This window comes from Grammomys surdaster, unplaced genomic scaffold, assembly GCF_004785775.1.
Source record: "Grammomys surdaster isolate TR1022 unplaced genomic scaffold, NIH_TR_1.0 195, whole genome shotgun sequence".
NCBI classification, from domain to species: Eukaryota; Metazoa; Chordata; class Mammalia; order Rodentia; family Muridae; genus Grammomys; species Grammomys surdaster.
Window position 1 is genome coordinate 156,303 of NW_021604640.1, and position 27,621 is coordinate 183,923.

The 27,621-nt window shown below is 36.8% G+C and overlaps 1 pseudogene; it reads left to right on the plus strand.

Moving 5' to 3' along the window:
• The first annotated feature begins 17,758 nt into the window (after nucleotides 1-17,758).
• LOC114623271 lies at nucleotides 17,759-19,363 on the plus strand (annotated as a pseudogene).
• Nucleotides 19,364-27,621: the final 8,258 nt, after the last annotated feature.

Consider the following 27,621-nt stretch of genomic DNA (forward strand, 5'->3'; position numbering starts at 1 on the left):
TTGCAACATAAATCATTTTACAGGTACACCACATAATCCTACAGGATAAGCAAGTATACAAAGATCTAGTCGTACTTTAAAACATATCCCCAATAAACAAAAATGGATTTTAAAAAAAGGACCCCCAGAGTTACAGTAAATAATTCCTTATTAACTTTAAAGTTTTAAAATGTGAATGAGAAAGGGACAACAGCTGTAGAGAGACATTGGAGAGTAAGAATTTACTGAATTACATCCACCTAAATATTTCAATGATGTATTGACCTCAGAGTAGAAACTAGCATATGTATACATTTGCAGACAAGGTTATGTCTTTGTTTTTTTTTTTTCAGAAGAATAACTGTGGATATCATTGAAATTAACAAAGATTACATTTGAAAATGAGAGACATCCTAAATAAAGTAATACATCAAACAGCTTGGTTGTTCAGTCCTAACTAACTTAGATTTATAAAGCAAAATGCTTTTCCTTTGATTAGGTATGAAAAAATAAAAATAAGAAATAGAAACTTAAAATAATTTAAGTAAATTTAAAAGAGTTATTACACTTCAAATTTCTTTTCTAAATCACTACCAATTGGAGTGTTTTAGAGATAAGATAAAATACTTGAGCAGGGCAGTGGTAGACCATGTCTTTAATTCCAGCTGAGACAGATGAATCTCTATAAGCTAGTTGGTTTCTAAACTCTAGATTTACAGTGAACAAGACGGTAGTGTTTCAATACCTTTAATCTTAGCACTTGGGAGTAGCACACCTTTCATTCCAAAACTTGGGAATCATAGATAAGCATATAAGAATTACAGTAGATTTAAGTTTAAAAGCTGCTTGAAAAAGGTAGGTTCAAATTCAGAGTGAATGTCCTTTGTGATCTAAAAATAAATATTAAACTTTGAATTTGTTATATACACATATACGTGTGTGTGTGTGTGTGTGTGTGTGTGTGTGTGTGTGTAGATAGAAAGGGGAATATAGGTATATTTATCCACACATATTAAGGCATATTTTAGTTTTAAATTTTCAAAAGAATTTTTAAAATTTTCAAGGAAAAGATAATACTTTTTCAATTGCCCAGACCTACTTTGCTCTAGGAAAGACATAACCTGCCAAAAAAGAGAACCTCTCCCCAGAGTTAAGGCTGAGGAAGGGTTTTGTTTTTATCTTTCCAGGAGAATGAAAGCATCTAACTAAGTAATCTAGAGACCAGTGGACAAGTGAAACATCTCAAAAAAAAAAAAAAAAAAAAAAGACTGGAACATTGTGTGAAAATGTCCCAAGAAAAAGAGTGTACTGGCAAAATGGTTTTGTGCAAATATGGGACACCTTTCAGTTGTTTGCTATGTTCTCCAAGCTCGGCAGAAATAGCTTCATTTTTGTAATTAGCTTTTTACTATGTCAGAGTTAAAAGGGCAACCACAAAATATATGCCTTGACATACATCCTCAGATATGCTCAAATCTACATCACCTGATCTCACTGACAGCATTTTCCAAGGTATGATCTTTGTAATGTGCTGGAGTATCCATGGGGTTTACCATCACTGGAGAAGTCATATTGTCTTTGAGGAATAAAGCCAATCACTTACTAAAACCTTCAGTTTCTCTTCATGACATTTTTAACCCTCGGGTCTCCACTGAATTAAGAGTGCACTTCCATGAAAAGCCTCTTCTGCTTGCTCATAGTATTAATCCTCAGTGGCTCTACAAGTCCCCTTCGATCCAGCAGCTTCCATGATTCCAAATCCACTACTTCCCTGGAAAACCTTACAAATCATTATGTGCTGTTGATTACTTCTTTTGTAGCCTTGGTCTGTGTGTCAATTAAAATCCCTGAAGTTTTAACCTATTCATACTATTCTCCAGTAATCATAGTTCATTTGTCAGGCATAGATGACCAATAAAGCCCAGTGTTTGAATACAAAATATGACAAAAACTTCCCTGATCAAGTCTTCCACATATTATTTAAGATACCTGAAACTTTACAAGGCAGGTTTCCATCATGTTCTCTACTCTCAGTATTCTTATCTTCCTAGGTTCTACAATAGCTGCTTATTAACCTTAGAGCACTAAGTGGGGTTTTCAACCCCAAATTCCAAAAGCTTGCATTTTTGTCTGTGACAAGGTCAGTTATAATACATGGAACTAGTTTCTATTTTAGTTTGCTTTCTCTTTATCTGATAATATAAATAACCAAATATGTGTTGTGAGGTTCATATAATTTATTTTAGCATATACTTCTACAGAGCTACAAATCCTTACATTCTGAAATTTGATGGAAAGTGGATTATTAGCTTTAAGCATTTGTGAAGATCTTGGCTTATTTGTGGTTGTTGTCTCTTTTTTTGATTTTATTAAGTAATTTAATACTCCTCTTTTCTCTTTTTCCCCACCCAAACCCTAACATATAGCTCTAACTACTCTTAGTCAATTTTCTGGTCTCTTTTTTTTTCATTAATAGTTATTGCTTTCATAGAGATAGAGGTAGAGATAGAGGTAGAGGTAGACGTAGACGTAGACGTAGACGTAGAGGTAGACGTAGACATAGACGTAGACATAGACATACAGAAATAGATAGATATAGATACAGATACACATTACAGATACACATACAGATATATAGATATAGAGATAGATATAATATAACCTGAATTGTCTGTAAAATGTCACTCATATAATTTTTTTCGAAGTTATCTGTTTAGTATTAGACTAACAATTTATACGCTCTTTCCTGGGGAAGCCCCCCTCTCACCTCCCAGCTTTGATCTTGAATTGTGAGTTAAGCTGACAAGGAAATGTCTGATCCATTTGCCTCTACCATACAAACTTTAGATTGCTGGGAACTTTCACATTTGTACAGTAACACTATACTATTTTTCTGATTGAAGGCTATGCTAAATATACTGACCTGCAATGAAGAAATCCACAAATTCTAGAGAAATGAGGTCAGTAAATACATATATTTCCCAGCTCTTGCAACTGTATCTTAGGGAGCATGAACTAAAAGGGAAGGAAAAGATTATAAGAAGTAGAACAACAAGATGTCTGCTGTGAAAAACAGTGTTTCATATAGGAAATTGCAATGTGTTTTAAGTTTAATTTTTTATGGAAATCATTTTTGTTCATATAGTCTGATTAAAATTTTCCGTCTCCAGTCTCCATTCACATGCTCCCAACTCCTCACCCAGAAATATCTATAAAATTTCTTACTCTCTATTTAATTAAAAATAAATATCATATTTAATAATAAAATAAAAATAAAAAGCAAACAAACCTGAATGATGCAAAACAAACAAAAAATTAGTAAAAAAAGACAAATGAGGAAGGGAAACAAGGAACATATGTATAAAAGAAAAGACACACACACATAAATTCCGTAAAATAATCAAAATAAAAATATAGAAACCATAATATAGAAGAGAAAAACCTGTAAGTTTAAAAAATTGTCTATACAAAGATTTTGAGGGGAAAAAAGCCCACAAACTACAATTGACTTTCTGTTGTGTCAGTCATCTAATGCTGAGCATCCATCCTGCTCTTTGGTGTGTTTTTTATACTTATTGAGACTAAGCTGGATAAAACTAATTTTTCTTTTGCAATATAACACCAATTACGGATAACACTGGGGTTTGGGTAAGGGCCACTTTCCTCTCAGCACTGGGACATTATATAGGTTAGATCTGTGCAGGGCTTGCATGCTATTGTCCCTTTGAGTTTGTATTTGTGCCAGTATTACAGTGTCTAGAAGGCTTTCTTTCCTTGGTTTCTCCAGTAGTAGTTTCTTTTCCCCTATGTCTATAGCCTATGTGTTTGAAGGTTTTATGCCATCTGAGCAGTTTTTGGAGATGGGTTTCATCTCATGATTTGGGGTTTCAACTCAATCAAATAGTTCTAAGTTACTCCAACTATCTTTGTACAACTTTCACAATAGTGTGTCTTGCATGTAGATCACTTTTGTAGATTGAAAGATGTATAGCTGGGTTAGTGTTTACCAGTCTCATCTGATAGCCTTCAGAAGAACTTCCAGTAGTAGAAACACCAATCAGTACAAATGAAGGCTCTAATTAGGTGATAGTTTGAATTCTTTCTGTTTGGTAGTGTTGTCTTCATCAAAAAGAATTTGATCTCAGTACATAGAGAGGAACCAAGAGCTTTGGCAATAGCCCAGGTAATGTAGGGGTTTTCATGGCCAGCAACTCAATTAGTTGTTACTCAGTCCTAACATTGGTGATTTTATGAGGTAGTAGGGGATATCCTGATTGGGCTTTGTCTTACACATTATATGTTGGCTCCATTTAGTTTTCATTCATACATACATGTATATGTATATGTTTATATGTGTGTATGTATATATACTTATATGCTATGCATGTGTGTGTGATATTAATCCCCATCATGTGTGTTTGTGTGTGGGTGTAATATTAAATATCTTTTTTTATCCTGTAGTCTGTTACTTTGTCTGAATGGTCGTACCACTATCCATATAAAAATTTTCAATTCCATTGAGTCCATTTTTCAATTTCACTCTTAGTGACAGTGCAAGAAATGTACTTTTCAGAAAGTATATTCTCCTACTAATTAGTTAAAGATCATTTCCAACTTTCTACTCTATCAGATTCAGGATGTATGTTTTTATATCAAAGTAGTTGATCCATTTGTCATTGAGTATTGTGCAGGGTGATAAGCGCAGCTTTATTTGATTTTGTCTACATGCATCCATTTACTTTGAGCAATATCATAGATTGAAGACACTGCATATGTTGGAAGACTCTACTTAAGGTTACAGTCCACTATATCCAGACAGCAATGTGAGACTGATGCAGAATGAAGGATTCCTTTTTCCAGCAAGGCTTCCTATTTTCTGCTTGACCTTATGTGTAGAATGTCACTAGGCACAGGTCCCTGATCTTATCTAGAAGATGACCCTGAAGAAAGTATCCTGAAAGCACTTCATGGTTTAACACATAAATCCTGCTCAGCCATTCCAGCCATATGACAACTAGGTATTGTGTTATGACCAATAAGCTCTTCCTACACCAAATAAACCTCTGAGGAAAGTCACAAAGGCCAATGGCCAGATTACATGCTCAATTTCCTTTCTCCAGATAAGAGCCTACCTGGCAGATTCTTGGAATTCTTCTTTATGCAAATGTAGCATACCCAGGTCTTCACCCTATCGGATACCATACATCCATCTTGGAATTCTCTATTGTGTCTGAGTACAGACTCAATGCAACTCCAAACACACCTCTCCCACTTTTTCTGATATGGGGTTTTTCTCTGTGTAGCTCTGGCTATCCCGGAATTTGTTCTGTAGACCACACTGGCCTCAAATGCCAGAGATCCACCTGCCTCTGCTTGCCAAGTGCTAGGATTAAAGGCTCCACTTCAATTCTTTATAGTCCTTGAAAGGACAATTCTCAACCACAAATGGAAAAAAAATACCTAGGACAGCTAAAACAATCTTGAACAATAAGAACTGCTAGAGATATTACAATTCCTGATTTAGAGATGCACTGTTGGGAGCCGACTCCTAGCAGAAACCAGCTATCATCTTTGCAGCCATCTCAGGCCATATACCCTGACAAGAGACTTGTTTTCAACAGCCCACAACAGCTGAGCACACTCTGATAAATATCTTATTTTTCTCACATATTTTGTTTTATTGTTTAATGCCCCCAGCTGCAAGGTACTCGTGGTAAAGTGTCTTCAGCTGCATTCTCCTGCTTGTGCTTATACATACCCAGGATTTCCTTTTAATAAATGGGGACTTGAACAGATTCTCTGTCTTGTCTCCATTCTTTGTGTCTCTTGTCCATCCATCCCCACTCTCTCTCTCTTGCTAGACCCTGTTGACTGACCTGAACGGGCCGGGGCAATGAACCACAGAAATATGGGTAATAAAAAGCACATAGCATTGAAATAAAACAAAATTTTATCAACTGAATTGAATTGAAGTACTAGATACAAATCTAAGCACTCATGGACACATGATATCTGATAAGAAACCAAAAATATACAATACAATAAAGACGACATCTTCAACAAATAGTATTGTTTTTATACAATATCTGAATATAAAATACTGAAAAAATCGTATTTATAATCCTACGAGTAAACACTCAAGCCTAAGTGGATCAAAGACTTCAACATAAAACCCAATACAGTGAATACGATTGAAGAGAAAGCAGGGAATAACCTTGATTGCAATGACACAGGAGATAACTATCTGAGACAAACACCAACAATGCAGGAACTAAGATTAACAGTTAAGAAGTGGTACCTCATAGAATTGAAAAACTTCTGTAAGGCAAAGAACACAATCAATTGAACAAAGTAGCAGCCTACAAAATGTGAAAATATTTTTACCAATTCCACATTTTACATAGGACTAATATCTAAAAATATAAATAATTCAAGAAAGTGGGTATCAAAAGGCCAAATAATCTAATTAAAATGGGGTATAGAACTAAACAGAATTTTCATTAGATGAATCTCAAATGACTGAGACATATTTGAAGAAATTTTCAACATCCTTAGGCACTAGAGAAATGTAAATCAAAACTACTCTACACATCTGTCAGATTGCCTAAGATCACTCACACTGATGAGAAGGTGGAGCAAAGGGAACACTCCTCCATTGCTAGTAAGTGTATAAACTTTACAACCACTATGGGAATCAATATGTCAGTTCCTCGGAAAGATGGGAATCAATCTACCTCAAGACTCAGGAATATCATTGTTTGTCATATACTCAATGGAAACTCCAGCTTACCATAAGGACACTTGCTCAATTATATTCATTTCAAGTATATTTATAGTAGACAGAAACTGGAAGTAATGTAGATGTTTCTCTACAGAAGAACGGATAAAGAAAATGGTACTTTTACACAATGGAGTATTACTAAGCTATTTAAAAATGACATCATGATATTTGCAGGCAAATGAATGGAACTATAAAATGTAATCCTGAGTTTGATAATCCAAAACCATAAAAACAAATATGGTATGTATTCACTTATAAGTGTATATTAGCCATTAAGTAAATGACAAAAAAGCTACAGCATGTAGACCCAGAGAAGTTAAGTAGAGAGGTCTAGGGGAGATGCACAAATCTCCTTGGGAAGGGGAAAAATACATTTTGTCGGTGGACAGGGAGTGGGTTGAGATGGGAGTTGGGGAATCGTATGGGGAAGAGAAATATCAAGACCAAGTCTGTGGAGTAAGATACCTGGAATTGGGAAACATTTTGGGAGTGTAGAAACCTAATACAGTGAAAAGTTTTTGAAATCTATGAAGGTGATCGTAATGAGGACTCTCAATAATGGGAGGTTATGGAGTAGCAACTGGCAATCTCTTGAAGCCAGGTAAGGCTTCCAGTGGAGGGACGAGGTTGCATTCAGTTGAGTTATTGGCCAAGAGGTCTATGGAAATTTCCAAACAACTAAGAAACCTAACACAAACGGTTGTTTTCTGAAATCTGACAGCAGGACCCTCTTGTTTAGGAAAAGATCCACACAACTCATTGAACATGGTTCCTATATGACACCTCCAATCCTAAACTCTAATGTCTTTGCTGTGAAAAGTTACTATGCAGGCTACTGAAAGAGAAACGTGGACACTAAACACAGACACAAAACTTTTGATGTGTAATCTGCCTTGTCTTCAAAAAAGTATTCTAGGGCAATGGTAGCACAGAACTTGGAGTAATCATTCAATGTCTGATTTTACTTTAGGCCCACTCCACAAGAGTAAACCTATACCCACCACAGCTTAGTTAATCAAGAACCAGAAACTACAAGATAGCCCCAAAACCTAAGTCAAAAACCATGTCAAAACTAGTCAAAAAGATTAATTAAAATCAGTGCCTTCATATACAGCAGAGAACTGCCTGGCCTGACCTCAGTGAGAGAACAGGCTCCTAACAAGCCTGGTGAGCAGAGGAGGATGGCATCCTCTTGGAGATGGCAGTGGGGGATTTGAGGAGGATGAATGGGATGAACAACAGTCAGAGGGCAGACCTGGAGGAAGATAATGACTGGATTGTAATAATAATAATAATAATAATAATAATAATAATAATAATAATAGTTTTTAAAAAGAAAAGAAAAAATAAACTTAAAAAAAAGATTCAATGGAGGAGTTAGAGTGAAGACTGTTGGAGCTGAAAGGGTTTGCGGCCCCATGAGGAGAGCAACAATACCAACCAACCAGAGCTCCCAGGGTCTAAACCACCAGCCTGGGAGCACTTAGTGAGGGATCCATGACTTCAGCTGTATATGTAAGGGTGGAGGGCCCTGCTGGGCATAGGTGGGAGAAGAGATACTTGGTCTTATGAAGGCTAGATGCCCCAGAGGGTGGGAATTTGAGGGTAGGGAGGTGGGAGTGTGGGGGTAGGTAAGGGTACATCTGCAGAAAAGCAGGAGGAAAGGTGAGGGGATAGGGGGTTCCTGGGTGGGTGGGGGATGGGGTAAGGGGATAACATATGAAATGTAAATAAAACATCCAATTAAAAAAAAAGATCGGTGCCTTATCCAGTCATCATCATAGAGGCTTCCTCTTGCAGCAGATGGGAACAGATACAGAGACCATAGCCAGGAATTAGATCCTCATCTAAATTGTCTAAAGTCTAATCTAAAGTCTAAATTGGAGGTTTTCATCAAATTCCTCCACTCAGAGCTCAGGGAATCTGGTGGAAGAGGATGCAGAAAGATTGTGATGGTCAGAGTGGGTGGAGGACACCAGGGGCACAAAATTCTCTCAATCAACTGAGCAAGATGCATATGACCTCACAGAGACTGAAGCAGCAGTCACAAGGCCTGCATGGGTCTACATTAGGTCCTCTGCATGTGTTTCTATCTGTTAGCTTAGTATTTATATGGAATTCCTGATTATTAAAACAAGTGTGTCTCTGACTTGCCTGTTTCTGAGTCTTTTTCCTTCCCTATAGTTCTATTATACAACTTCAATATGAAAGGTTTTGCTTCATATTATTATATTTTATTTTGTCATATTTTGTTGTTATTTCTTATAAGACTGTTCTTTTATAATGATAGATGGGAAGTGGATTTGAGGGGAGAGAAGGTGGTGTCTACAGTTTTTATCTAGTTCTTCAGTTCTATTTCATTGGTCAACATGTCTGTTTTATGTAAAACATGTCTGTTTTATGTAAAAACAAAATGATGTCATCATTACTATAGCTCTGAGGTATAACTTGAGACATGAGATGATAGTACCTCTGGTAGTTTTTTATTCTTTTATTATTATTTATTTATTTACATTTTAAAGAAAGAATCTACTTCCTGGGTTCCCCTCTGCAAACTCCTCTACCCACTCCCCCTTCCGTTTGCCTCTAAGGGGGTGCTCTACTACCCAACCACTCACTCCCACTTCACCCCTCCAGCATCCCCTTTCTTCAGCCTTTCCCCCAGCTCTTCCACTGGGGTCTCCAGGCTCATTCCAATGGTTGGCTTTGAATATCTGCATCTGTCTTAGTCTGATTATGGCAGAGCCTCTCTGAGGACAGTCATACCTGGGTATTATCTGCAAGCACATTTTGGCATCAGGAATAGTATTTGGGTCTGATGAGTGCAGATCGAACTGATCAAACGGTGAAGTCCAACTAACCCATCAATGGCCAGATATGAAAGAAAAGTCTATGAATTTGGTAGTTTCTGAGTCCCTAGAACCGAGGTCTTTAAGCTGCTCTTTTGTATAATTTGGAATCCTGGAGAAATAATCTCCTATAGATGTACTGACAAGTAAGTGCAAGCAGTCAAAGAAAGAATGAGCCATTCATTTTTCCATTGTCCTTATATAGGCCACCAGCAGTAGACATGGATCAAATTAAAGGTGTACCTCAAAATCTGGATTAAAGGTGTGTTTCAATCCAAATTAAGAACATGTGCCATTCTACCTCAAGATCTGAATAAAAGCTTGTGTCTTCTAGCCTCAAGATCCAAGTTGAAGGTGTGTCCTCCATTTCTGGATTGTAGTTCATTCCAGATATAGTCAATATGACAACTGAGAATAGCCATTACTCGGTCCATGAGCATATTGATAGATATTTTGAAGCCCTTGTCTTATGCATCAGCTGTATAACATTGCTTAGATCCTACTGCAATAGATTTAATAGATTTGCTGGGTTCTGGTGGAGGCATATTTTCTTAGGTGTTTGTGATTTTGTTCCCCTCTGACATTTAGGCATTTTGTTTTGGAATGACTATGATTCTATGTGATGATTCCTAGTCTTCTATTTATTGATTGGGCTTTCCCTTCCTTGATTTCTGTTACCCTTTCAGGATCACAGGATAGTGTTAGATCAGTGAGTTGCCTGATGGTAAGTGTTTTTTTTTTGGGGGGGGGCTATCAGATATGGCTCAGGTAGAACCACTTTAACAGAATTGAGAGATGATGCAAAGGGATTGAGATGGGCTAAGTAGGAGTTGATAAGAGTGTTTACAGAAAGAAGGAAATATAGGTTTGCCACTATATTTGTTGGAGTCTGCATGAAACAGAGTCAGAGAAGTACATGCCCCTGTTAGTGTTTGACTACAGTGCTGTAGATGGGACTTATGAAATTTGAAATGGAAGACAGGAAGGAGAGTGAAAATTGCATACTTGATTCCCAGTGGGGCTCAAGGTAGAGAATTCCTTCAGGAATTGGTGTCTGGCACAGGAAAATGGAATAAGGGAGAAAAAAAAAGAGTGTCTTCCTTGTATTCTTTGGGTCTCAGGGAATACAAGGAAGTGGGAAAGGACTGCCCCTAGATATAGTTGTCTTCAGGACTGCGGATGAAACTAGGGAATTGAAAATAGAAAGCAGGAACGAGAATGAATATGGTATACGTGACGTCAAGGCTATAATAGTCAACAGAATCCCAGGTAGAGGAAGAAATTATTTTTTATATTTTAATCCTATAACTTGTCCTAAATGAATGAACTGTTCATTTTTTAATTTTTATGTATAACTTTGCATTTTTATATTTTGTTAGACCAGATTGTTCAAAATTCATAATGAATAAGAATTTATTTGTTCTATTTGCAAAAGGTGATTTAATTTGTACTATTATATTTTAATTAATTAATTTTTCATTTTAGTCTCTTTCTTCCATTTATGTATCCAAACTATTCAAGCCCTATTCATTTCAACTTTTTGTTTGTTAAACTCCATCCTCAAGAAACTCACTGCAAATGTTTCCTTCCATTTTACCGTTTCCACATTCACAATCCTTCTGCAACATTGCTTTTCTTTCTAGTTAAGTTGCTTTCCATTCTATTTATTTTTATCATTTTTATTAAATTATTTTATTTATTTACATTTCAAATGTTGATTCTCTTCCTAGTCCCCCCTCTCAAAGTTCTTCAACCTACCTCATTACCCACTCACTCACCCTCACCTCACCCTCCCCAGCATCCCCCTTCCCTGGGGCATCAAGTGTCTACAAAATTAGGCTCATCCTCTCCCACTGAGACCAAACAAGGCAGTAGTCTGCTACATTTGTTCAGGGAGCCACAGGTCAGTTGAAATTAAACTGACACACTTATGTCTTGAAAGCTCTGTATGTGACAGTCTTGGATGTGGGTCATATTCTAAATTCTGGGAAATTTTTAGGGTTCACATTTCAAGAATTACCCCTATGAATGTGATGATGTACTTAGGCACACTGACATGGTTTTAGAATCTCTTCACATATGATGTGAGAAGACTTTTACATAGGCAGTACAAGGTTCATAACAAGCTATGACAGTAAAGTACAATGACCACAAATTCCAGTCACAATGTGCAGCATACAGTCTATATTGCCATTTTGTGAGATATGTTGGCATGTCAAACCTCGGACTCTTGGTCTGACTGTCTTCTTAATCAATGTTCAGGCCAAGTATGTGATCTCTTAAAAAAAATAACTGAAGAAATCTGGGATCTGAAAAGTTGGTCTTTCCAAAAATGGATCACTGCAATTGGTTGTCTAATGCCAAAGAGTCTGTCCATATATATAGTACAGATTGAACAAGATATATTTAGGAATATATATGTTATATAGACATATATATGTTATATAGATATACACATTTTTATACAAAGACAAATAGTGAAAAAAGACCACAAATTAGTAGGCAAATGGGACAGGAAATATGTGATGGATTGGGGTAAGAAAGGGGATGATTTATTTTAAAAGTGATGATAATATCTTTGTCAAGGTGGTTCATAATAATGAGAGTAATGAGAGCTCATGAACATCAACAACTCTACCAAAATGAGTAAGAGAGAGGAACCCCCAAAGACAAACAAAAGCTCTACTACCACAGACTCAGTTAAGAATATCTAAAGTGCAATTGGTGACATTAGAAATGCTTGAGAACACAATCTTTGCAAAATGTTTCAAGAACAGCAGTGACGAATCATTCTCATTTCCTGAATTGTATAACTGAGATTGAATGCTAAGAGTTCATTGTCAATGTCTATGAAAATAAACCAAGTGGATCTTCCTAAAATTACTTTCCAAAACCAGGATACCACTTTTAAGTTATAATATAAGAAGAGACTTAATGTGAATAACATGTACTTAAGGTATCAAAAATTCCATAGTCATGTTTGTTTTTATGTGTATTCAGTCAAGTCAATAACGTTTGTTACACTTCCCTCTATTTGTGTAAGGCCCAAGTTTCATTTTGATAAATATATTCAGATATTGTGAGGTTTAAGTTAATATTTTCCCAATGATGATTGTTTTATATTCAATTGGCTATTATACCTATGTTTTCAACTCAATAACAAAATTTCCATCTGTCCAGACATCTGTTTGTTTTCAATCACTCTCCAACATGCATAATGTGCATAAAGCCACATTTAAAGAGATTATAGAGCAATATTAGTTTAGATATGAATTATAAATGTTAGATTAAAAATGTAACTATATAAAGATTTGAACACTAAAATTCCACTTTAACTGAAAATCTGATTTTAGAAATTTCAGTTTTTAGAAAGAAAACTTATTTCCTGCAATGTAGTCTCATGTAACATTTATCTGAATTCATCCTAGCAAATTTCAAAGAATGATGATGTCCCATCATGCCTGGTATGGATTTTGTAATGCTAATAGAATAAAATTAAAATTACAAACTTCTTCATGTTTCAAATGTTAAATAATATTTATTATTTATTTATTCATTGCATTTTATTTTTACATTTTCTCAAATTTTCCAATACCTAATATGTGAAAATATAACACTCTACTGATGTATCATCTAGTATCACATACATGTCTACATTAAATATTATTACCTCTCAAAAGAGAACATGCCTAAATATGTGTAATATAAGAACCAAAAGAAAGTGTTGGAGTAATTTACTCACACATGTGTTTTCACGTTCAAAGCATAAGGATAGATGGGGAAGAGAATATGGTGGACAAATCATAAAAAGAAACGTTGAGGTCACTCAAGAAATAGAAATATGTGAATTGATGGTATACTCACAGTTGCAGAAAGCCTCCCAGGTACCATAAAGTCTCTTTAAAGAAGGCAAAACAATTCAATGAAAAAGAAACAAATGGTGCTGGTCTAACTGTGTGTCTGCATGTTGAAGAACGCAAATAGATCCATATTTATCACCTGGCACAAACTGTAAGTCTAAATGGATCAAGGACCTCAACATAAAACTGGATACAATAAATCTAAGAGAAAATAAAATAAGAAATACCCTTGAATACATTGGTAAAGAAAACAATTTTCTGAACAGAGAACCAATGGCTCAGGCTCTAAGATCAACAATTGATAAATGGCAACTCGTGAAACTGAAAAGCTTCTGTAAGGCAAAGCACACACTCAGTAGGACAAAACAGCAGCATACAGATAGGAAAAAGATCTTCACTAACTCTACAACTGACAGAGGGCTAATTTCATATATGTATATATATATATAATACACACACACACACATATATATGTATGTATATATATACATATATATGTATGTATATATATATATATGTATATATATATATATATATATATATATATATATGATGAACTCAAGAAATTAGACCCCAACAAACAAAATAAGCCAATTAAAAATGGGGTACAGAGCTAAATAAAATGTTCAGCAGAGGAATCTCTAATGGATAAGAAGCACTTAAAGTAATATTAAAAGTCCTTAGACATCAGGGAAATTAAAATCAAAATGACCCTGAGATTCCATCTTATAACTATCAGAATGGCTAAGGGACAACACATTCTAGCAAGGACGTGAGGGGGAGCACTCCTCCATTGTAGCAGGAGTAAAAACTTGTACAAGCTCTCTGAAAATCAATTTGGCAATTTCTCAGAAAATTCGAAAGAGTTCTATCTGAAGACCCAGCTATACTGTTCCTGGGCATATAACCCAACGATGCTTCCATCCCACAAGGACTCTACTATGTTCATAGCACTTTTATTCATAATAGCCAGAAATTGGAAACAATCCAGATGCACCTCATCTGAAGAATGAATACAGAGAATGTGATTCATTTGCACAATAGACTACTCTTCAGGTATTTAAAGTGAGAATATCATAAATTTTGCAGGCAAATGGATGGAACTAGAAAATATAATTCTAGGTGAGGTAACCCAGTTCCAAAATGGCATGCATAGTATTTACTTACTTATATATGATTATTAGCCATAAAGTACAGGATAACCACGTCACATTCCACAGGCTCAAAGAAGCTGAACAAGAAGGAATGTTCAAGCAATGATGCTTGAATCACACTTAGAAGGAGGAATAAAATAGTCATAGGAGGCAGATGATGAATGGAGGGAAATGTGTGGGGATAGGTTGGGGAGGAGAATGGGTAGAGTTCAGGATTGAATATGGGAAAAGATAGGAGAGAGGGCTAGAGGGCCAGGAGAGTGAAGGAACATTTGTGGCTAGCAGGGGTGAGAGGTGGGGTGTATTTCTAGGGCATGCCAGAGACCTGGGGTGGGGGAGGCTCCCAGGAATCTATAGGGATGACTTTAGCCAAGATTCACAGCAGTGGGAATATGGAACCTTAAGAGGTCGCCTCCTGAAGTCAGGCAGAACCCCCCAGTGGAGAAATAAGAACACTAACCCACCTACACATCTTTCAACCAAAAATTTGTCCTGTCTATAAGAAATGAAGGGGAAAAGATGAAGCAGAGACTGAAGAAATGGCTACCCCCAAACTGGGCCAATTTTAGACCCACCCCATGGGCAAGCATCAATCCCTGACACTATTAATGATACTCTGCTATGCTTGCAGACAGAAGCCTTGCATGACTGTCCTCTGAGAGAGTCCACTACACAGATGATTGAAACAGATCCAGAGACCCACAGCCGAACTTTGGACAGGGTGCAGGGGCTCTTATGGAAGAATTGGGGAGACAATTCAGGGTCTGGTAGGAGATAGGAACTCCACAGGAAGACCAACAAAGTAAACTAACCTGGACCCTTGGGGGCTCTCAGAGACTGAAACACTAACCAAAGAGCATATCCGGGCTGGAACTAGGCTCCCTGCACATGTGTAATGGAAGTGAAGCTTGGTCTTCATGTGGGTCCCTGAAGTAGAGTGGGACCTGTCACTAAAGCTGTTGCCTGACTAGGGAATCCATTTGGCTGGCTGGGATGCCTTGTCTCGTCTCAGTCGGAGAGGATGCATCTAGCCTAAGGAGATTTGATGTGCCAGGGTGGGGGATACTCAGAATGGGCCTTCACCCTCTCAGAGGAGAAGGTGGTTTGGGAGAGGTACAGTGTCAGGATAGGAATGAGAGGAGGGGTTAAAGTGACTGGGATGTAAAGTGAAAGAATGAATGAGTAAATAAGTAAATGGAGAAAACCTGTGTTTACAGGAAAATGTAGAAAATGATAATTAACAATTGACATTGAGATTATTGTGGAGATTTAGTGGCTTTGTAAAGAAAACAGGAGACTCTTAACTTTTTCAAGGTAGAAGAAACTTTACTGATTTCATTTACCAAGTGAAAAATAAAATCAAACAGGGTTTAGTAATAAAGGAAATAGCAAATCAACCAGTACACAACACAAACAAAAGGAAGATTTGATGTGCCAGTGTGGGGGATACTCAGAATGGGCCTTCACCCTGTGGCAAGATTTTTGTCCATCTGGAGGGTTTTTTTTTTTTTTTTCGAGACAGGGTTTCTCTGTGTAGCCCTGGCTGTCCTGGAACTTACTCTGTAGACCAGGCTGACCTCAAACTCAGAAATCCACCTGCCGCTGCCTCCCAAGTGCTGGGATTAAAGGCGTGCGCCACCACCGCCCAGCTCCATCTGGAGTTCTTATGAAAAGCTTTTGAAAGAAGTCAAATTCAATACCGGTGCACCTCTTAGAGGTGTTAGCTCAGACAAACAGAAAATGACCTTACAATATGTATATAAAAAGATGTAGATAGTTTAAATATCAGCATTCATCTCCAAAATACCCATCTAATATTTGAAATCAACAAGCAAAACATGACTTTTAGGAATTAGGGAAGCTCTGTTGGATCTCAGCTATATACTGTCTTACTATTTATGTTCAAAAACTGATTAAAAAATTAAGAAGTATTAAATAAAGATAACCTCTGCTACAAAACAAATATGACAATTTTAGTTTTAGTAGTATTCTCTATGCATAATTATCTTATGATACATTTACTGCTTTTGATCCTGTGAAATATTTAAAAACCTTAAGAATGATTTTATGAAGGTTTGAAATATCAATTAGAAAAAGTCAGTTGCATTAAAATAATGAAGAAATAATAACATTCATAGGAAAATTACTTTCATTATTATATAGAAATTAAATAAGAATATCTTTTCCCCAAAAAATCTGCACACCTCAAAGAAAACTATAATGTACTTTAAGCACTCTCAGGTGGGGAAAGTTCAAATAAATGCTTGAATTTTAGAACATTATCTACCAATGCCTAAAATTTGTATACATTGGAAATATGTGTTTTTTTCCTCCTTTCTCCTTCCTCTAAAACTTCTACAATGGTTCCAGGGAACCTTTAGCACGATTAATAACAAAGATTGAAAAAATTTAGGGGGTGGCATAAAATAACTTTAGTGTTAAAATTGTCATGTGTAATTTAATCGAGTATATTTGTATTCTGAAAGCTAAAGGCCAGAAAATCCACAGGGACCATAGCTTCTTTTACCTTAGTCTATGTGATACACTCGGAATTAGAACAGGAGTAATTATCAGAAGCTCAGGACTCAGAATATGCTTTTGGGATATAGATAAGGGTGTGGATGATAGTGTTGGTGAAGGAAGGAGAGTGGAAAAAGAAGAGCCAGGATGGCCCAGGTGTGAACTCTAAAGAAGTGTAAGAAACTATCATGAATTTACACACTCATTTGAACACTGAATAAGTCACAGGTCATCATAATGCTTTCCTTTAAGATCATATACGTAAATAGGTAGCCTTGGCAGATAATACCAACTTAGATAAGGACAAGTGAATCATAGGCAGAGTCATAGTGACCTGTCCCCTGAACCTTCACCCAGCCGATACCCTGTTCTGAAAGATATCTGTACTCTCCCTGAACACCCATACTCCAGTGTCATCCCCTTCCCCACGTCCTGCCTTTTTGTGTTTATAACCCCTGTGTGAATAAGTAAAAATTATGATTTGATTTTAAAAATAAATAAATAGACAAAAGTCTGAGGGCTGAGGGCTAGTGGACGTTTCGACAGCCGCCGACCCGCAGCTTGAGAGCCCCGCACCGACTTTCGTGGAAGTCTGAGCCGGCTGTGCAGCTTTCCTCCTGTTCTGCAACCATGTCCACTAACGAGAATGCTAATTCACCAGCTGTCCGGCTTAACAGATTCAAGAACAAGGGGAAAGACAGTACAGAAATGCGCCGCCGCCGAATAGAAGTTAATGTGGAACTTAGGAAAGCTAAAAAAGATGACCAGATGCTGAAAAGGAGAAATGTCAGCTCATTTCCCGATGATGCTACTTCTCCACTCCAGGAAAACCGAAACAATCAGGGTACTGTAAATTGGTCTGTTGAGGACATTGTTAAAGGCATAAACAGTAACAATTTGGAAAGCCAGCTCCAAGCTACTCAAGCTGCTCGGAAACTGCTTTCTAGAGAGAAACAGTCTCCTATAGACAACATCATCCGGGCTGGTTTGATCCCAAAATTTGTGTCCTTCTTGGGCAAAACTGATTGTAGTCCCGTTCAGTTTGAATCTGCTTGGGCACTGATCAACATTGCTTCTGGAACATCTGAGCCGACCAAAGCTGTGGTAGACGGAGGTGCTATCCCAGCATTCATCTCTCTCGTGGCATCTCCCCATGCTCACATCAGCGAGCAAGCTGTATGGGCTCTTGGAAACATTGCAGGTGATGGTTCAGTTTTTCGAGACATAGTTATCAAACATGGTGCAATTGACCCACTGTTGGCACTTCTTGCAGTTCCTGATCTGTCATCCTTGGCATGTGGTTACTTACGGAATCTTACCTGGACACTCTCAAACCTTTGTCGAAACAAGAATCCTGCGCCCCCCTTAGATGCTGTCGAGCAGATTCTTCCTACGTTAGTTCGTCTCCTGCACCACAACGATCCAGAAGTACTAGCAGATTCCTGCTGGGCTATTTCCTACCTGACTGATGGTCCAAATGAGCGCATTGAGATGGTTGTGAAGAAGGGAGTTGTTCCCCAACTTGTGAAGCTTCTGGGAGCTACTGAATTGCCCATTGTGACTCCTGCACTGAGAGCCATAGGGAATATTGTCACTGGAACAGATGAACAGACTCAGAAAGTGATAGACGCAGGAGCACTTGCAGTCTTTCCCAGCCTGCTAACAAATCCCAAAACTAATATTCAGAAGGAGGCCACGTGGACAATGTCGAACATTACAGCCGGACGCCAGGACCAGATACAGCAAGTTGTGAATCATGGCCTAGTCCCATTTCTTGTTGGTGTCCTCTCTAAGGCAGATTTTAAGACACAGAAGGAGGCCGCGTGGGCTATAACCAACTATACCAGTGGTGGGACTGTTGAACAGATTGTGTATCTCGTTCATTGTGGGATAATAGAACCTTTGATGAACCTCTTGAGTGCAAAAGATACCAAGATTATTCAGGTTATTCTTGATGCCATTTCAAATATCTTTCAGGCTGCCGAGAAACTAGGTGAGACAGAAAAACTCAGTATAATGATTGAAGAGTGTGGAGGCTTGGATAAAATTGAGGCACTACAGAGCCACGAAAACGAGTCTGTGTACAAGGCCTCATTAAACTTAATTGAGAAGTACTTCTCAGTGGAGGAAGAGGAAGATCAAAATGTGGTGCCAGAAACTACCTCTGAAGGCTTCGCCTTCCAAGTTCAGGATGGAGCTCCCGGGACCTTTAACTTCTAATGTCCAACCAAGGCACAAAGTTGTTAGCTGTGTGCTGTGCTATCTCTGTGTTCTCATAAATTTGTCTTACTGTTTCTCTACTAAGAACTCTTTTTAAATGTGGTTTGTTACTGTAGCACTTTTTACAAAAGAGACTATACTTGAACAGTTATAAACTGTACATACTCTATGAAGCTGTCCTCTGAGTTTATTTCTATGTGGAATTTCTTACCCTGTCATGTCCTGTAAATAAAGATTAAGTTCCATTCTTCTTTAAAAAATAAATAAATAAATAAATAAATAAATAAATAAATAAATAAATATGAAGAGAAAAAAAGATCATATATATCATGCTTTGAATATGTCTTCTATATAAAGGAATGGTTGCATAAACTTTTGGTACATCAAAATATTAAAGTGAAACTTTAGCAGTATAGAAGGATTGGATTACTTGTTTAAGATCATATTTGTCATGATGGCTTAGTTTTTTATTATTGACTGAGTCATGAATATTTCATTTCTTAGCTTTGATTTTTCTTTACTTTTTTGTGAGATAATTTTTAATGTTGGTTTTAAATTTACTGTTTGCTGAGGATGACCTTGAACTTCTGATTCTTCTGCTTCCATCTCTAGAATGCACGGTTTACAGATATGAACCTGTATTCCCATTTATATAATGCACGCCCAAGGCTTTCTGTATACTAGGCAAGTGTGTATCTGACCTTGTTACATCCTCAACCCTTAAGTTGTGATTTTTTTTTTTATGCTTTCCTGGCTCTCTCCTAGCTGACTATATAGCCCATTGTGGAACATTCACTCCCAGAGTTAATCTTGCCTGCCTTATTACAAAACAGTTATTCAATATAAATTTGTGAAATGTCTATCCCTGGAAGAGTTTAGAAAGAAATGGGGCAACCAAATAACCCTATTAAAAAATCGGGTATAAAGCTTAACAAAGAATTTTCAACTGAGGAAACTCGTATGGCCGAGAAGCACCAAAAGAAACATTCAGTATCCTTAGTCATCAGGGAAATGCAAATCAAAACAACCCTGAGATTCCATCTCACACCAGTCAGAATGGCTAAGATTAAAAACTCAGGTGATAGTAGATGCTGGCGAGGGTGTAGATATATATGTAAAGGTGGAGGACCCCTGTCCAGCATAGGTGGGAGAGGAGATCCTTGGTCTCATGAAGGCTGGATGCCCCAGTGGGTGGGAATTTGAAGATGGGGAGGTGAGAGTGGGGTGGAGTAGGTAGGGGTACATCTGCAGAGAAGCAGGAGGAGGGGTGAGGGGATAGGGGGTTCCTGGGTGGGGGGATGGGGTAAGGGGATAAAATATGAAATGTAAATAAAACATCCAATAAAAAAATCTTTATGCTTGCAACTCTTTTGAAATATTATAAAAAATAGTGTGATATATATATACTTGGGGTAAAAAATTTGTCTATAATATTTGGAAAATATTACGTTCAAGAGCTTAGTATAGCCCTTACATAGTCATTGATTTAGATAAACCATACAGAGCATTTCAGATCCACTTTTGTATAACAGGACCATGAGCCACATCAGAAACATCCAGAGAAAGTATAAACACTATGGTATGCCACTTTGTTGCCCCAGATGGCTAGTGAGATGCATGATGTATTGTTTTCCATGTTAGGCCACAACATAAGTAGGCAGAATTATTCCTGCAAAATAATGTTCATTTTGACAATGTCACTTCTATGATTTTGATCTTTCAAGGAAGAGAATGACACCAGAAATAGGATATTTACATGATGAATAGAAGCCCATCAGCTTTTAGTTTCCTCTTAGATGCTGAACATCATGGCTGAAGGATATTTTCATTTTCTTTTTTTCTCCTATAATACACCCAGACCTTTATATACCGTCTCTCCACTCCTATTTATCCTCTCTGCCTTCTCTCAGAGCCACTCCTCTTCCTTATCCCTTCATGTCAGGAGCCATAATGGGACAAGCTAATTATTAGCAGATGATCATCCTGAAATGCTTGCCTCAGATTATTATATAATCTGCAACAGAGTGAGCTCTCAACCAGCAAGGCTGTAAGAGACATATTTTAGGAAAGATTCCTGCTATTAATATGCTTTCCTATTTATTGTTATTATTATTATTATTAAACATATGTAACAATCACTAAGGAATAGCACATCCCTTTGGAGCAGGTCTCTACAGATGAACAAAGATGTCTTATAGTGATGCTATATAGAGAAATAGATGACTTCTTAAGTCTTAATGATGATCCTATAAGAATTCCTAAAATTATATCAATGATTATTAAGCTCTTTTATATTGGGACTGCTATTAATTCCCTTTCTGACAGTCAAAACTGCAATGAGAACTCTGCCAGTCTCCCAAGTGTCATCAGTTAATTGCCGTTAGATAGTAACCAGACTTTCTCCTGCTCAGAGTACATTCCAATGAGGTTATAAAATAATTAACCAAAAGCCACTAAAAGGAAACTCATGATTTATTATAGGTGTTAGGACAGAAGATAAAATATTGCCTGGGTTTATCTATACAAAACTTCACTAATTTCTTAGTTATAGTTTTAAACCTTCAGTGAACCTGTGGAGCTAGACAAGTGATGGATGTTTAGTCAGATAATTACCCCTAATAGATATGCATGTAAACATTCTCTGTTGTAAACTTCTATTTCAATTTGTGATTTGAATTTTGGTGGAACTTGTGATGAACTTTGTAACATGTGACCATGTACTCTGTAAGATCTATAAGTAATGAGGACAAAGAGATGAGAATAGTTAGTTAGCTACAGAATAGAATTAGACTAGAGAGTTAGAATAGAAGACAGAATAGAGATAGAATAGAGTTTTTCCCTTTCCCCAGATAGAATAGTTTTCCTTTTTCTCCACTTAGGACCTTCCCACTTTTTTTCTTAGATAGCTTTCATAGGAAACTTTTTACACTTAGTAATAAACTATAATAACTTCTCTAAGTGTCTTTTCTTCCTGTGACCTCAAACTAGCAGGCATAAGTCAGGGCCCAGCAGTTCCTGCTGAGACAGAACAAAGGCTACATTGCCTAATCCTCTGCTGTTAGGCTACAGGTGTTAATCACCTAAGCCTGCAGTCTTTTACCCTCAAAAGTTTTTAGGACTTTTTAGAACTTATCATCAGCATTTCAGTACAGGTCAGGGAGCCAGAAAGCCCTGAGACCCTCAGACTTTAAAGCCATCACCAGAGTCCTACTCTGTGTCTCTGCCACTTCCCTCTCCAGGCTGGGAGGCTCCTGGCACCTTCAGAAAAGAGCAGACCTCCCTGGCATATCAACTGAACACAATGTAAGAAGATGCAGTAAGACTCATTTATATCAAGGCTGGATGAGGCAATTTAGTAGGAAGAAGTGGCTCCTTAGAACAGATATGTGAGGGGGTGACAGAGAGAGAGAAAGAGAGAGAGAGAGGGAGAGAGAGAGAGAGAGAGAGAGAGAGAGAGAGAGAGAGAGAGAGAGAGAGAGATATTACTACTCCACTGTTTGGGGTCCTACAAAAACTCTAAGCTAAATAATCATAATCATATGCAGAAGACCTAGCTCAGACCCATGCAGGCTATGTTGTTGCCCCTTCAGAGCACCTATGAGTTTTTCTTAGTTGATTCTGTGGGCTATGATCTAGTGTCCTTGACAGATACCTTATGGTTTCTACAATTCTCCCTCTGCCTCTTCTTCAGGGTTACCTGAGCTCTACAAAATGTGCTGTGGATCTCTATATTTGCTTCCATCAACTGCTGGAGCAAGCCTTTCTCTGATGGCAATTGTTCTAGGCACCAATCTTTGAGTGTAACAGAATATCATTAGGAAATATTTCATTGACTTTTTTAAAAGGCCAGTCTTGTTTGATGCTTGTTCCTATCCTACATCTCTGGGTTGTCTGGCTTCCAGTTCCTGGCCATCTAGGCACAGTCAGACATGGGCTCCTTACCTCTCCTGGCATGGGCCTCAAGTTAGACCTACTGCTTGTTGGCCACTCCTATAAGTTCTAAAACACCATTGTCCCAGCACATCTTATAAGCAAGTCAGGTTTTACTTCAAAAGTGTTTGGGCTGGATTGCTGTCCAAGTCCCACCACTGGAAACTTTTCCTGGTTATGGAAGATATTCAGTTCAAACTCCATGTCTTCTATTACCAGAAGTCCTTGTTAGAACATTTCATAGCACTAAATTTACACATTACCCCCAAATGGCACCAATTCTAGCCTCTCCACATACTCTCCCCTTCTGTCCCTTCATCCTCAACATGATCTCTCCTGTTCCCATTCTAAGCCACCTCATGTCCACAAAAAAATCTAATCTATTCTATCTTCCCAGGGAGACATTTCCTTTTTACTTAGGCTCTCTAGATCTGTGGATTGCAGCTTGATTCTTATTTACCTAACATCTAATATCAACTTATAAGTGAATACATACCATGTTTGTGTTTCTGAGTCTCAATTGCCATACTCAGGATGTTTTCCATCCATTTGACTACAAAATTTTTAACAGCCAAGCAATATCCCATTGTTTAAATATACCACATTTTGTTTATCCATTCTTCAGTTGGGGGATATCTAGGTTATTTTCAGTTTCTAGCTGTTATGAATAAAGCTACTATGAACATATTTGGGAAACTGTCCTTGCTATGGAGAATATTTTGGGAATATCCCCAAAATTGGTATAGTTGAGTCTTGAGATAGATTGATTTCCAATTTTCTGAAGAACTACTGTAATGATTTCCATAATGGCTATAAAACTGAGAATTGCCACTAGTAATGGAGGACTGTTCCTCTTGCTCCACATTCTTGCCTACATGAACTATCACTGTGATACTTAAATTAGTTATCCAGAAACCTATAAGATGGAATCTCCAAATTTTTATTTGCTTCCTGATGGCTAAAGATAATCAACATTTAGGTGTTTCTGGACCATTTGAGATTTCTTTATTGAGAATTTTCTGTTCATGTCTATATCTCATTTTAATTGGGTTATTTGGTTCATTGATATCTAGTTTCTTGATTTCTTTATATATTTTGGATATTGGTCTTCAACCAGATGTGGAATTGTTTAAAAAAAATTCCCATTCTGTAGGCTGCCATCTTGTCCTATTGATCATGTCCTTTGCCTTAGAGAAGCTTTTTTTGTTTCATGAGGTACCATTTATTAATTATGGATATTTGTACCTGCTCTACTGGTGTTCTATTTAGGAAGTTGTCTCCTGTAGCAGCAAGATAAGTGCTATTATCTACTTTTTTTAAAATCAGGTTCATTGTATCTGGTTTTATCTTGTATTTTTTGATTCACTTTTACTAGTTTTTTCCAGGATGATAAATATGAATTTGTTTGCATTTTTCTACATGCAGTCATGCAGTTCAACCAGCAACAAGTTTTGAAGATGCTATTCTTTTTTTTTCTTTGTGTATTTCAAAATTCCAGTGTCCATATGTTTTGGATTTGTTTGTGACTTCAGTTCTATTCTGTTGATCAATAGCTCTCTATTATGCCAATACCGCGTGGTTTCTATTATAGCTCTGTAGAGTACAACTTGTAATCAAGAATGGTGTTATTTTGGAAGTTCTTTTATTGTACATTATTGTTATAAGTATCCTGGGATTTTTGTTTCCATATGAAATTGAGATTATCTTTTCAAGTTCTATAAAGAATTGTGTTGGAATTGTGTCTCCAAATTATTTCGTTAAAGACTTGAAATTTTATGATAAAAGTCTTTCACTTGCTTGGTTAGTGTTACCCTAAAATATTTTGTAATGTTTGTACTTATTGTGAAAGGTGTTGTTTTCTCAATGTATTTCTGTCTGTTTGTCATTTGTGTATAGTTAGGTTGAGATTCCTTAGTCAATCTTTTATCTAGCTACTTCCCTGAATGTGTTTTTCAGCTGTAGGAGTTCTTGGTAGAAATTTGAGGTTTGTGCATGTATACTATCATATCATCTGTGAATATCAATACTTTGACGTCTTCCTTTCCAATATGCATCCCTTTGATTTCCTTTGGTTGTCTTATTGCTCTAGCTAGAACTTCAAGTATTACATTGAATGGAAAGAATGGACAGCCTTGACTTATCCCAATTTTAGTGGAGTTACTATGAGTTTCTCTCCATTTAATTTGATTTTGGCTATAGGTATATTAGGGATTACATTGACTGATATTGTATGTTGAAACATCCCTGCATCTCTGGGATGAAGTCTACTTTATTATGGTGGATGGTCTTCTCAATGTGTTCTTGGATTCTCTTTGCTAGTACTTTAATAGTCTTTTTCCATCCATGTTCATGAAGGAAAATCATTTATAATTCTCTTTCATTGTTGAGTTCTTGAGTGGTTTGAGTATTGGGGTGACTGTAGCCTCACAAAAAGAACTTGGAAATATGCTTTCTCTTTCTATTTTGTGAAATAATTTAAAAAGTATTGGATTAACTCTTCTTTGAAAATATTGTAGAATTCTATGCTAGTGATAAAACTATTTGGCCCTGTTTTGTTTTTGTGTTTTGTTTGGAATATTTTAATGACTGACTATATTTTCATAAGAGTTATAGGTTCATTTAAATTGTTTATCTGATGTTGGTTTAACTTTGCTAAGTGGTACTATAAAAATTATCCATGTATTTTAAATGTTTTAATTTTGTGGAGTACAACTATTTAAAGTGTGACCTAATGATATTTTGATTTCACTGGTATCTTTTACATGTTTCCCCTCTTGTTTGTGATTTTGTTGATTTGTATATTCTTTCTCCAACTTTTGATGAGAACCATTTGGCAAAAGTTTGTCTATCTTATTGATTTTTCTCAAAGAAGACACATTGTTTTATTGATTATTTGTATTTTTTTGTTTCTATTTTATAGATTTCAGCGATCACCTTGATTATTTCCTTCTGTCTACTATTGGGTGTGCTTGATTCTTTCTCTTCTAGAGGGTTAAGGTGTGTCATTAAATTACTAGTATGAGATCTCTTCAATTTTTTCATGTAGGCTATGAACTTTCTTCTTTGCACTGTTTTCGCTGTGCCTCATAAGATTGTGTATGTTGTGAATCCTTTCCAATATATTCTAGGAAGGCTTTAATTTCTTTTCTCTTCTCTTCTTTTCTTTTCTTTTCTTTCCTTTTCTTTCTTATTTTTATATTTCTGTCTTAATCCATTTGTCAGTTTGGAAGTTTTGAGTTATTTGTGTTCTTGAAAGCTGGCTTTAATTGATGATGATCTGATAGGATGCTGTGTGTTTTTTCAATTCTCTTTTATCTGCTGAGACTTGTTCTGTAACAGCATGTGATCAGCTTCAGTGAAGTGCTATGAGGTGCTGAGAAGAAAGTTTATTGTTTTGTTTTTTGGTGAAATGTTGTCTAGATATCTGTAAGGTCCATTTTAGTATTTTTTTTGTTTAGATTTTGTTTGGCTTACCCATCTGTTGATGAGAGATGGACATTTAATTCTACTACTCCAAATGTGTGAGGTTCAATGTGTGATTTAAGCTTTAGTAATATTTCTTTTACAAATGTGGGTGCCCTTGTGTTCAGGGAACAGAATTGAGATTGTTATTTTGGTAGATTTTTCTATTGCTAAATGTGGAGTGTGCTTCCCCAGCTCATTTGATTAATTGTAATTGGAACTCTATTTTGTTAGATATTTGAATGGCTACCCCAGCTTGCTTCTTGGGTCCATTTCCTTGGAAAAAAGCTTTTCCAACCCTTTACTCTGAGGTGATGTCTATCTTTTCATGTGGTGTTATGCTTTTCATTTTCAGAATTATGGGTCCATTTTCGACATCCATTCTGTTACTCTTTAACTTTGTCTCAGGAATTGATTATACTTATATTAAGAGATAGCAATGACCAATGACTGTTAATTTCTTTTATTTTGTTGTTGTTGTTGGTTTGTATGCATGCATGCATGTGTGTGTGTGTGTTTCTATTCTTGTGGTTTTGATGTTGTGAGAATACTTATTTCTTGTATTTTCATGAGTGTAGTTAACATGCTTGGGTTGGAATTATCTGCAGTTTTTTTCTGTAAGACTGGATTTGTAGATAGATATTGTTTACATTTTTATTTTTTGTGGAACAGCTTTTTTTCTCCACCTATTATGATTGAAAGTTTTCTGGGTATAGTAGTCTCCGTTGGCCTCTGTGGTCTCTTACAGTTTGCAGGACATCTGTCCCAGGCTGTTGGGAGCCGACTCCTAGCCGAAAGTGGCTATCATCTTTGCAGCCATCTCAGGCCATATACCCTGACAAGAGACTTGTTTTCAACAGCCCACA